Below are 13,098 nucleotides of genomic sequence, written 5' to 3'. Positions count from 1 at the left end.
ACATTACATTGTTTTGTATAGACCATTCCCTACATCATGTCCATTTCATTTTTCTTCTTCCTCTAACTTCCTTTCTTTTTCACTAAATTTATCTTTTCCTCCTTCCTTCCTTTTGTCTTTTACAGGGTCTTGCTATCACTGCCCTGATGAAGGTGGAGCAATCTCTTCAGTTATGAAGAGCACCTTTTTCATCCACTTGATACCGCCGAAACGCATCACGTTTTGGAGGGGATTTGAGGTCCCTCATAGAATATCTGATAAAAATTGGACCTCTCACTCAATTGCAATAATTGTTTTTTCAGTTAGTCAGGATTTTTTCTTCAGAAACTCTGTTGACTTCCTGGCTCCATTGTCCTTTTGCTTTTTCCTTTCTTTTCCCCCTCATGCGTTGGCAGACCCCTACCCCAAAATACAATAATGTTTACATTGAATGTTCATAGGTACTCGATTTGACCACACAGTATTGAAAAAAAGTATTTGTTACCTTTTTCAAGCTTTGTCCACTTTTGATGCTATCACAGTGTGGGAAATATTACATTGATTTCTCATCATTTTTTAATGACTTTTCTGTCTTTCCTTTTTTAATTATAATTTTTTCATTTTTGTTTTATTTCAATATATGTTTAGAAGGATTTTTTAAGTATTTATAAATTGTGTTATTGATTGTATATGCCCCAAATTTGTGGGTGTTCACTATATGCACAACTCTTTAATATAAAGCCTTGTTTCTTATATCACACAAGCTTGAATGATTCTTTTTGATGTTTGGTTTGAGATATATACAAATTGTATGTAGATGTAAGTACCCAGTAGGGTACATAGGGTTGGACCAGAGGCAGGGCTTTAAATCATTTATACCCCCCTATAGGCCAATCTGCATACTTACCAGTACCTTGCGTTAATCCTATAAACCCATTGGAACCCCAGGCTAACATTTTTAGGGACCAATTCAAGGAGGGGGGAATCAAGGTGGAGGACTATCCACATGGTTTATCCCTATATGCAGACAATGTACTTTTATATGTACAGAACCCAAAGGTACCCATCGCGTATATGCTGGAAGTCCTTAAGTGTTGGGAGACTGTCCGGATTTAGGATTAGTTATGACAAATTGGTGTCTTCATGCTGGCGGGGCTTACTTCTATGGTGGGAGCTACCGGACGTGGGGATTTGATGGGAACCAGACTCTTTCTGATATTTGGGAATTCAGATACACCACACAGTTGGGGACACATTCCAGTAGCATACAGTGAGGGCACTGGCTGCTTTTGAAGACAGTACAGGTTTTTGAAGAAGGCTACCCCTGTCGCTGATGGGAAAGATTGCAATATGTAAAATGGTGGTCTTGCCCAGATTGCAATATTTTTTCAGAATATCCTTCATATGATTAGGGCACCCCTTTTAAGCTCCTAAACAGTAAAGTATCGGAATTCATATGGGTGGGAAAAAACTAAGTTACAATGACGGTATCAAGATGGGGACTAGCCCCCCTGGGCTTCGAACTGTATTTCCTGGCATCACAATTACAACATGCGGTCAGGTGGGACCCTGTGATAAGCAGAGAAGACGGGCGCCTAGTGGAAGAAGTCCAGAGAAAAAGGAGTGGGTCGAGTTACTCTGGGTACGGATATGGGCAATGGGTACTTCCTGCATAATTCAGGTGGTACAGAAGACATGGAAGCGAGCCTGTGAAAGGTTGAAAATAAGATGGTTACAGCCCACACATCCCCATAAGATCAGATGAAAATCTGGCAGAGATAATTAAGGACATGGGGAACAACAAATGCGCTGCAGAGGGCTGCTCTTCCAGGGGGGACCTTTGTTGATGGGAGGATGTCGACGGGGCAATTCTTGAACTTTGCCAGGGTGGTCCAGCGACTAGCATGGAAATGGGAGACCCTACCGGAGGAACCTCCAGTGATGCCAATACTTCACTAAATTTTAACCATGGGCAGGGAAGGACATGCTAGATCTGTGAGCGACAGATCTTACTTGAGGATCTTTTCATGTAGAGGGCGAGTAGAGTTAAGGTCTGTCTTCCCTAGAAGCCACTCTGCTTCTTGGAAATTATAACGGGAGCAGAAGTGGCTCTCTAGAAAGGTCGGTCCATCGAACAGAGGAAAACTCCCTTGCAACAGGGATGAAAAAACCTCCAAACAAGCGTCAGAGTGTGGCTGGAGCAGTAAAGTAGGAACAGAGTTACAATGAAGGAAGAAACACGAAGTCCCACCAGGGCAGAGAAGCAGGATCCGGAAGTCTTTGGGAAGTAGAATGATCAAGGAACTTAGATAGGCGGAGGAGGGCGAGAAAGGATAGCGAGGAAATTAGGAAGCAAGGATCAACTGGCAAGAGAATGCTTACTGGGAGTGAGGAAAGGAGAGCGAGGAAAAACAGCACCAGTAGCAATGTCAAAGGAAGCTTGTTGCTACTCACTGTCTACTATGTGTGCTGTTATACCCGCTGAATGATCCAAGCTGGTCTGGCAAGGTGTCATCAGGATGTGCTAATGTCCTGGCCTCAGCATGAAGGCAACACAAGTAGGCCATCTTGGTTTGGGATTACTGACCTTCCAGCGTTGCTATAGAGATAGAAGGGGAAATAGTCTCCAATGTCCCCTGGCATGGCTGGAAATGCTGACAATATACAGAATATACCGGGCCCTAAAAATACAAAATAGTGAGATACAAACACAGCTGAAGGTGAAAGCGAAATGGGAGACAAAGTTAGGGGAACCATTAACGCAAGGGGAATGGTTCAAGATCCGTTTGCATGTTACCACTGTGTTGAGAAATACTTGTTTCAATTTGATACAATTCAATATATTGCACCGAGTCGACTTGACCCCAACAAAATTACATGTGATAAATCCTAACAACTCTCATAATTGTCCTAGATGCGAGCAGGAAGCAGCGGGGTTCCGACCCATGCTCTGTGAGTGTCCACTGATTGCAAGGTTTTGAAAGAGAATCACAGAGAGGATAAATGGACTGATGGGAAATGGTCTTGAATGCACCCTTAAAATGTGCTTGGTGGGGAGAATCCCCAGTAGGAAAAAGGAAAAGAGGCAGAGGAAATTGGCAGGCTTTTTATTGCTGTTGGCAAATAGATGGGTGGCAATATCTTGGAAATGTGTGAAGGGGCCCCTACTCAAAACAGTGGTTACAGGATATACAGAGATGGATGACTGCCAAAACACAGGCGGGGAGGAGAAGGGAGTGAGATAGAGGTCGATTTGGGGAAAACTCCTGAATGAACCGACATCTTCTCCAGACGATAAACCACTGTGAAACTACACAAACAGGAACTTCTACTCAGGCCATGTGGATCAGACTGTAGAGGGTCACCTGGGACTACGAGCTAGTTGCAGGGGCTGAGGGGTGTGGGGGCAAGAGGAATACATGTGGGAAGAACAGGGGACTGGACCAATGCTGATGCAGGCCAGGTTCACTAAGTGGGTGTCTCGGGCAGGGTCGCGGGGAGGGACAGGTTATTTTACATGAACGTTTGTTGATCCATTTTTGTTTGTTTAAAAGTCATTTTAAAAACGCAACAACCACAAATGTACTCTTCGACTTGGATTCTGTTTGTTCACTGCAAAGCTTAATAAAAATAAAAAAAAACTAACCAAAAAAAAGACTACCAGTTGCAGTAACCAATGCACAACTTGCCATACTGCTCTAAACTTACAGCTTCATTATCCTTATCTTAGTCATGCTCCCCCCACCTCCATACCCCTTGATAAAATGCTACTGTCTCTACACATCTCCCCTTACCCTTAAACATCTACCCCTGTAGGCACCTTCTCCTCTGCGTTCCGAATGGGACGGGTAACATAGCATGGTTGCCCGCTCTCGCCACTGCTTTTCGCACTCACAATCGAACCACTTGCTTGTATAATGCGTCTAAAACACATTCAGCACGGGCTACACATGACTGGCCCACCACATATTGTCTCGCTCTATGCTGATGATACACTACTCTATATACGAAACCTGGCAGAGAACTAGACCCTGCTCCTTGATTAGGTCCGTAGGTTTACCACCCACTCAGGCTACTGCATTAATGAAGTCCGAGCTATTTCCGCTAACCGATACGGCAAATGCCCCGGTGGATCTACTTGGGGTCTGCTGGGTCTCTACTGAATTCAATTATCTGGGCATATTGATTTTCCGTGAGCACCGCTCCCTACTCGCTAGCAACCACGAGCGGTATTTGCAGTCGCTCGCGGACAAGTTGGTTTTCTGGTCCAAGCTTCTTATTTCAATATATGGCAAACTCTCTCTGCTGAAAATGATTGTTGTCCCTAAGCTATTTTACAACTTCTCTAATATACTGGCCTGGCCCGGCCGCTTGTTCTTCGACAGGCTTTGCTCCCTGGCAGTGGGTTTTGTATGGGGCAACACTACCCCCCCCCGAATTAAGTGGGGGGACATGACTAGGCCATATGAACAGGGTGGCCTACAGGCCCCGGATTTTGAGCTGTACTAGGTAGTGTGGCAGGCACATTTCGCTGCCCACTGGTACTCTTCCCAAGCCACTCCACTCCACTCCACTCCACTCCACTCTTGAAAAGTAAAAGCCTCACCCATGAGCTTAAGCACGATCGTCTTCGCCAACTAACACTCAGATACATGCAATTTGGACCCGGTGGTCCGCACAACTGTCGATGCATGGGCCAGAATAGACTGCAAATCTCCCTACCCAATCACAGGACCATTCCACTATGGAACTGCCCCGGTCTCCCTCCTACCTATGACCAGGATATACAAAAGGGATGGAATCCCGAGAGCACGATGACATTTCATTACCTCTTCCCAGATGGCTCCTTCGTGTCACAAGCAGATTTTATTGGGGAAATGGGTAATCTGATTAAATCAGTGCAATATTTCAGAATGCGAGCTGCAGCAAAAAACTGCTGCCTGTTGTTCCCCCTCCGAACCCATCCAGTGTGAGCTCCTGGGGTCAGTTATGGTGGGTGCTACCACGAGGGGACTGGTGTCCAAACTATATAAAGCATGCCAAGCTGCTTTGACACACACATTACCCGCAGAGCTAAATGGGAAACTGATCTCAGCAGACCGATAGATGACGCACAGTGGCTCTGCTGTTGCCGCCTAACCAAGGAGTGTTCGCTAAACGCAAGATACAGACTCGTACAATTTAAAGTGCTAAACTGCCTACATTACACCCCTGCATGTATCGTCAGATTCTCTTCCACTACTACTGCTGAATGCGTCAAATCTGGGGCGTACGTGGCTGGTACCCATCACATGTACTGGGATTGCCCCCTCATGACACAGTTCTGGGAGTCCGTCGCTGATTGCCTGCATGAGTTCACCGAGATCCCCCCGCACTCTCCCCACACAAATATCTCTTTGGCGACATTGGTAAGGTATCTGTGAAAATCAGACGATTGTTTAACTTGGAATGTTTGATTGCCAAAAAATGTATTCTAGCCCACTGGAAATCAAAGGTCACCGCAGGGATCAAACTGTGGCTTAAAGAACTAACATATGTAAATGAGAGAGAGGAATGCTATTTATGCCTGGTGGCACCCAGCAGTAGACCCAAGGACATTTGGAACCCATTCCGGGAATTCTTGCAAAATCGGCGGTCGGACCTTTAACTTATGTTTTTGGAAAAGATTACTATACTCCTGAATGTCTCTACATGAACTGCATATATGTGAACCGTTAAGTTTAAGATTTCTGACTATTCTGATATATTATACTTGTGTTATGATGCATGTCTTGCACTGCAATAAATACAGTTTAAAAAAAAAACATCTACCCCTGTGAAATGCAGTCCAAGTTGAGCTTTTCATTAACAAGCCCAAGGCTGGAGATCCCAATAGAAAAATGAAGACAATTAGCACTGAAAGGATTCTCAATTGGAGGCTATGAGATGAGGGAACATGTGGTAGAGCTAGTAGTGCTTGATTGGAGTCCTCTGCCTTCAATTGGCACCAACGTATGTCAACACGTTGGTGGACCATCCAGGTCCACCCTTAGGCCCACGATGGCAGTACATAACTACATATGGCTGTAACTAGGTCTGTCGTGGCAAGGGCAGGGCATTAAGCGTCACCTTTGTATATACTCATTGTACATGGTACGAGATCACATGGGGAACACAGACAACTATTGCTTGGCATGACACTTCACATAGATATATGATGGCAGTGTAAGGCTATATGAGGCGGGACATCAACCTAGGATAACTGCAGCTTGAAAAGATGCAGATCATATAAGGAGCATGGATCATCAGACAAGACCAAGCCTGATGTATGGTTATAATGTCACTCAGTTCCATTCTTTGTGATGTAAGAGGATAGGTATCAAATGAATCTGTGATTTAGGCAGAATCCTAACCTAAATTTGCATCCACTAAGGTTGTTGACGCCGACCTCTCCGGCGGCTTCCCTGTAATTGTTTAAACAAACTTGTTTGGCTAAAAAAGATGAACAGTCCCAAAACAAAGTTCTTCATTCTTGAATGGCCAGTAAATATTCTCCTTTGTAATTTAACAAAAAGAACAGGCATCTCCCTTTCAGTGTACGCCTCTACAGTCACAATGTTCAAGTTCATAAAATAATATAAAACATGTCACATTTCATGTTCTCCTAATAAAGTTCCCAAGGGTTTAGAGGAATTGGGTGTGGGCTTCCTTCTCTGTGTGTCCAGTTGATGCTGGGATATGGCCACCTCTGGTTCCCCTGTAACTCGCATAGACACTACCCTTTCTCTGACTTGAACTGCAGATCTAGTTGGACCAACTCTTAAACTTGAGGATAGGCCTGAATGGGGTTCTCTTCCCAGTTCCCATGTGCAAGATTAAGAGGTAGTCATCACTTTAGGGTACAGATTTCTTTCATCTTCACAAATTCTACTACTCCTTTGGTTTTGATCCTTTAATACGTCATGCCACATTCTCATTCCATCTGACACTAGGTTTGGACCCCTTCTGAGCGGAGTTCCACCCCTAATCTCTGGTGTGGGGCAAGCTACCCTCATTTCTTCCAGCTCTTGGCTACCTGCCACCTTGCTTGCCTCTTGCACATCTGCTCCCACCTCCTGATGACTTTCACCTACCACCTCCGGATGACTTCTCCCTCGCTCAACTCCATCCTCCTCCTCTCTCTCCCTTGTCTCTATAGGCTAGCTCCACAGCATCCCTCAACAATCGCCAACTTGCTTCAAACACCCGCTACAATCACCTTCTCTCAACACTGGTTGTTTGCCTTTTGTACTCCTCTGTGTTGGGGACATTCTGGGCATAAGGGCCTGCACATGTGTATTATGGTATCCAGTTAAAAAGTCGAAAACATTTGGTTGAAAGCAAAAATGTTGAAAAAAAAAAATTTGAAAAAAAATGTTGAATGTGTTTTTTTATCTGTATGTTTTTTGGGGTTTAGCTAGTAGAGATAAATTGCAAATAAAAGAAAAAAATGGGAGGTTGGGGGGACCCCCCCCATTAAAAAATGGAATTTTTTTTTACTTTTTTTCGACACTTTTGCATTCGACATACTCACTATAAACCGTGTATTATTATTACTGCTGTGTTACAATTGTTTCACTACCTCCACTGTAGGATATGTCCTAGCATAAGACCTGCAAGGATGTTGGACTGCTGCATGAAAAAGCTGGTCTGCCATCTTGAATTCATTGTTTTTGTTTAAGTCCATGCATGCACACTTGCATCCTCTGACTGAAGCAGAGGCACTTAGACCTTGGTGGGTGTTGTAAATGATTCTAAATCATTATTGTAATTTCTGTTGAAACTGGCCACTGCCTTTGCTGGGCGCTACGTTGGGGAGAGTGTGCATTTCCTCACCTGAAGCTGCAGATCTTTTGACAATGCCCTTCAAGAGTCAGTAGTAGCTTTGACCATCAAGTCACTTTCTCTTGCTTGGTGATGGAGGCAAAGCGAGGGTGACCAGGCTCCACACAAAGCCCGAGTCCATAGCTCAAGGAGGACACACCACCCCCTGGTCACACCACTAGATGTCCCCAGTGAAAGGCAGGGGACTTTGCCACAGGCATCATCTATAAATATGTTAGCGGTACATGCCCACATGAGGCCATATACGGGCCTGCGATGGTCCTACTTGGTGCTGTAGTGGGTGCAGCTGGGCATGAGACCAGTTGAGTATAAAATAGCAATTCATGAATATATTAGGCAAGATCTGGGCTCATGACTGCAGCATATAGTCAATTGAGAGTGCACCTACACACATATAGCTGGAGCTGCGCATAGAGTCTAACCTAGGTTTATGGTGGCATTACATGATTAGGCCACGCAAGAGATGATGAACCCACACCTGGGCCTATAATGACAGTTCATGTGCGCAGTCCTGCCTGTGACCCATGCTCTCTTTATAAAGTGCACAATTGACTTCCATGTTACTTCATGCTTGGGCCCTTACGCCTTCACCTGTTCTCTCGTGTGCTTGTTGTCCCCCCCCCCCATGTCTCTTCCACTTAATCCCACTTCCCATGTGTCCCTTCCCAGTCTTACTCCTATGTGCTCTCCCCAAAGTAGCCTTCTCTCTAGGGCACCCCTCATGGACTCCTTCCTGACATGTCCCTTCCTCTGGGCTACTGCTACTCTCAGTGACTTTCTTCCTTTGCCCCTTCACACAGAGGAGCTTTTCACTGAACAAAAGCCAAAACGAATGGCTTTATCAAAAAAAAATGTGTAGGTGTGTGGAAAGTGCCATAGTTGGTCAAAGATCCTAGTGATGAAGGCAGATTCTTCCAGACTTTGGCACACTGAGACTTAATAGATGTGCTCTCTTCTAAGAAAGACCACATCAAGGCAATGTCTGTATTCCAGCGCATGGCTTCTGCCCCTTATCGAAACGGAAAATGAAAATCTGAATGTTGGCTAATAACTGGGGCAAGTAAATAATAGTTTACTACAGGCATTTTTGGAGTTCCCCTGTATAGTCCCATCAGTTTCCTGTAGAGTGGGCAGAGAGAAAACACAGGGCAGAGGAAGAAGCGTAACACTTATTTTCCACATCTGGAGTAGTTTAACCATATTAAAAGTCCATTCTTAAAGTACTTACACCCCCGGCCCCTGATAACGACTATACATATATGTAGAGCTACAATTGCCATGGGTCCAGTTGTGAACCAATGAGATGAGGAAAAAAAAGCATACAGTGAAAATGTTGCCAGTAAAAATGAAGTCAGTGGAAATGTTGTGGTGCAAATACCTCTGCAGTGAAAAAGTAGCCAAGCAAATAATAGTCAACAAATGCAGCAGAAAAGTAGCCAAAAACGTACTGCTGCTAGGGTAATAGTTAGGTTGAAGGAGGGTTTTGTGGGCTTGTGATTGCCTGGTTTAGGGTTAGGATAGGGGGGGTAGGACTAGAGTAAAGATTCTGGTTGGGATTGGGTAAGAGTTAGCATCAGGGTGGTTGCTAGAGGTCTGATGTTGGGGTTTGGTTAGTCGTTAGGGTAGATTTTAAGTGTTAGGGTATGGGTTATGGTAAGACTAGGGCTAAAAGAGTAATGGTTTGGAGGACTAAACAAGTATTGGTTTGGGTGAGTGTTAAAGAAAGGGATAGGGAATTTGTGGAGGGCTAGGGATTTTCGCAAAGGATGGGGTGTTAGGATAAACCTAGTGCTTAGAGCAAAGTCAGCATTAGGGTAAGTGTAAGAGTTGCAGTTAGGATAAGGTTAGGAGGATTAGAACAAAACGAAAAGGTGATGGCTGAAAGGTTTAGAATTAATCTTAACCTCTGTCATTGCTCTGGACAACCCTTCAGACCATCGACTGCCAAGCCATTACAAAAGGGGAAATAACATATGCAAATCAGGCTTGGTGTCACCCAAAAAGGGGCAGTCCAGCCCGATCTATCTGCCTGGTCATATCCCTTCGGCACGAGACCACAAGCAACACCAAACATGTTTCAGCCTTGTTAGGATTAGATCATGGATTTGGGTTAGGGAAGGGGTATGTCATTTGTGGGAAGCTGGTAATGGGGTTGGAGTTAGGTTCACTGTTCATTTTTCATTGCTTTTTCAGTGAGTAATTAATATGCTTCAGCGCGTTGAAGGGTTAGTGTTCTGTAAGAGTTCAGGGTACTAATTAGAGTTAGGTGAGGGTTTGGGAAAAGAGTTGGTTGGTTCACTGTTAGGGTTAGAGCATTGTAGTTATGTGTATTTAAAAAAAAGCTTTTTTGGCAACCTTATTACTGGCTACATTCACACTTATAATTGATTGTATTGAATCACTACATTTTTTAAACAACTTTTTGCTGGCTTTACTGTCACATGGCTACATTTTCCTGAGAACATTTTCACAAAGGACCGAAAACACGTTGGGATAGTCTGTTCTAGAGCGCAATATCAAGCATATCAAGCATGGCCAATAGCCAATCACCCCCTCATTCCAAGGCAACGAAATAGACCACAGACTGCCAAAAGCTTAAACACACCATGGAGTACGCTGTGATGAGCCAATGAAATGTGGAACATGTGTGCCCAATGTTGTAGAACTCTTTAGATACGCACATCAGTCATTGCTTTAGGCTCGTTGAGAAAGTCGAGCATTCTGTGCTAAAGCCTAGTTGATTTTCTAGGCACCATATAAAAGAGTACATATTTTCTTCTTCATAGTACAACTGATGAAGAGTAATCATAAAAAGTTGGGGGTGCAAGAGGAAACGCTGATGAACGTTTATATACTTTACTGAAAATAACCATGTAAAATTGGAATAAGGAAAAAATGGTTAAACATCGCATTTGATTGGGTTGGCACGCATACACTCGTTTAAAGTGTGGAACCGATGAATGAGTGGAGAACCCCCCCATCTTACACCGTTTCAGTCAGAGGGAAAATAACCAAGGAAGGATGCTAAACATAGCCCACAAAAACCGGGGGAGTGAACCCTGAATCCCATGTACATTTCTATACCCAACTGATGTACTCTTCCCTCCACAGTGAGGATGTTCTGGCACTCGTACACATAGAACGTGAGTTTCTGTATGCCAGACGGGCCCTTGGACAAGGCATGCCACAGAGCACAAAGCAAGCGCATGGATGGGTGGAGTACAGTGCACCAAAAGAAACTGGAACTATAGTCCCTGCCACCAGAAAGCAGAGAGCATGGAACCGCCACTAATCAGGGGTAGTTAAAGAATGTCTTCCTGAATCCTGCAGCCCAATAACCAGAAAGTGAATGGTCTGCTTAGTTGCAAATGAATACAGTTGCAATAAGAATGCAAAAATGCTTATTTTCTTATTGGATTGCAGTCCTAAATTAAATTGGTAATCGGGAGTACACAGCCCTCAAATAAATACCTCATTATAACCATGATAAACTGCGCTGATACCCACGGAAAAAAACAGTAAATTAAAAAGGTTTGATGTCAGAAAAGCACACAAGATGGAAAATTACAAATACCAAAAACTCTTGAATCGTGAAAAAATGCCTCAAAACATATATCACACGATATCTTAGCAACCAAAGAGACTGACGAAGTGGGTGACCCAATCTCGTCCCAGAATCCCCCTTTCCCTGCCAGGTGAATCAGAATCGAAGGCAGCATAAGAGGAGATGGAACAGAGCCATCGGAGCCACCAGCGAGATCATCTCTTGTGATCCCACCTCGCAGTGCCCTGTATACCAACAGAGACCCTCGTTGACAGCCCGCCATACCTATCAATAGCAAGGTTAGACACACATGGCAGACAGCGCTTGTCATTAGGCCGGAGTTTCCCGGATCTGAGATCTGGCAAAAAATGTCTCCCCGGGTCTCGGATCCTGGAAAACTATTTGTGGCCATTAATGTAACTGATTTGCTCTTGTTCCCGACATGGGGAATTGAACCGGGATCACCGGGACTGAAGTCCAGTGACCTAAACACTAGACTACAGGAACTTCAGGTTAGTACACTTGGGAATATTCCTGTCAGGTTTGTACTCTGCATAAAATATTCAAGAGTAACTTTGTACATTTAAAAGACGTGCACCTTTTGTAATTTGCTTTTAACATTACAGGAAACTCCTCCTCTCTCTAATAAGTTATTAAATAATCAACTTAAATGTAAATGTTTATTTGTGGGGGTTGGGGTGCTGAGAAAAATCTTGTGAGTTCTCCATCCCCTGAATTTAGAAGCCCTGCACGTGCTCTTAACTGCCCCGTCACCTCCCGCCCTGCCCTCTGGCCGCCGCCCGTGGCTGGTGGGATCCCACAGTAATAATTGTCAATTTCCAGCACTGATGGCAGACTATTGGGCCCCAAATGGCAGCAGGGACCCTTGTGGACAGCCACACCTACAAAGCAAGGTCAATCAATGTTGCCAATGGAGAACCAAGTATGCCAAACCAAGTCACAGAAACACATAACAGATGTGATTCTCGCAGGAGCTTACCAGAAAAATGAAGAAGGGCAAAGCGCTGCCAGAGACTAATGCAGCAGACCGGACCTTGATGCCAGATGGGAATTGCATGGAGGAAAGTAGGAGAACAGAGAACACCTGTGGGGATGGGGTCACCAGAACAGAGACAGCGTCTGATGGAGCAGGCAGTGAGCAGCAGTGGCGTAGCCCAGGAATAGAGGCGGCACTTCCACCTAATGCTGAGATGGCTCCCAGAGCTTTTAAAGCATTGGAGTAACGCACAAAAGCTGCAGGTGAATGGAAAACAGGCCTCATCCTTTTAGAACGTCTAATACAACTGAAAACCAGATTAAGCAAACTCAGGGTAGGAAAAAAAGGCAACCTGAGAGAGAAGCCTAAAAGGCCTATGGGCCCGCCGTCTCCTAGACACAATGGGGAGTGCAAGACAGTAGGCACACAACAATGGAGTCTCCAATGTATTAGATTGTTCAGAGAAAAGAATATCCCTTTTCTTTGTTTAGATAAACTCCTGGAACATATAGGCGTTTATCCCTGTCCATTCTAAAAGCATAGCCCTAAAACTGTTTTCAAAGTCAATAACATATAGGCGTTTATCCCTGTCCATTCTAAAAGCATAGCCCTAAAACTGTTTTCAAAGTCAATAAGTACTGTGGACGTTATAAATCTGAGACTGTACTTAGATCAGAGATACAGAAAGAGACCAGGATTCCTATTAGATGGGACA

At 44.3% G+C, this 13,098-nt stretch overlaps 1 protein-coding gene across 2 annotated transcripts in view; it reads right to left on the bottom strand.

The window, feature by feature from the left end:
* Window positions 1-13,098, bottom strand: part of CWC22 (CWC22 spliceosome associated protein homolog) — a 743,793-nt gene that overhangs the window by 102,306 nt on the left and 628,389 nt on the right. The window lies entirely within an intron of this gene.

The sequence above is a fragment of the Ambystoma mexicanum genome, chromosome 9, assembly GCF_040938575.1.
Source record: "Ambystoma mexicanum isolate Mex_15411 chromosome 9, UKY_AmexF1_1, whole genome shotgun sequence".
Taxonomy (NCBI): Eukaryota; Metazoa; Chordata; class Amphibia; order Caudata; family Ambystomatidae; genus Ambystoma; species Ambystoma mexicanum.
This window is presented reverse-complemented; position numbering and strand designations above follow the sequence as displayed.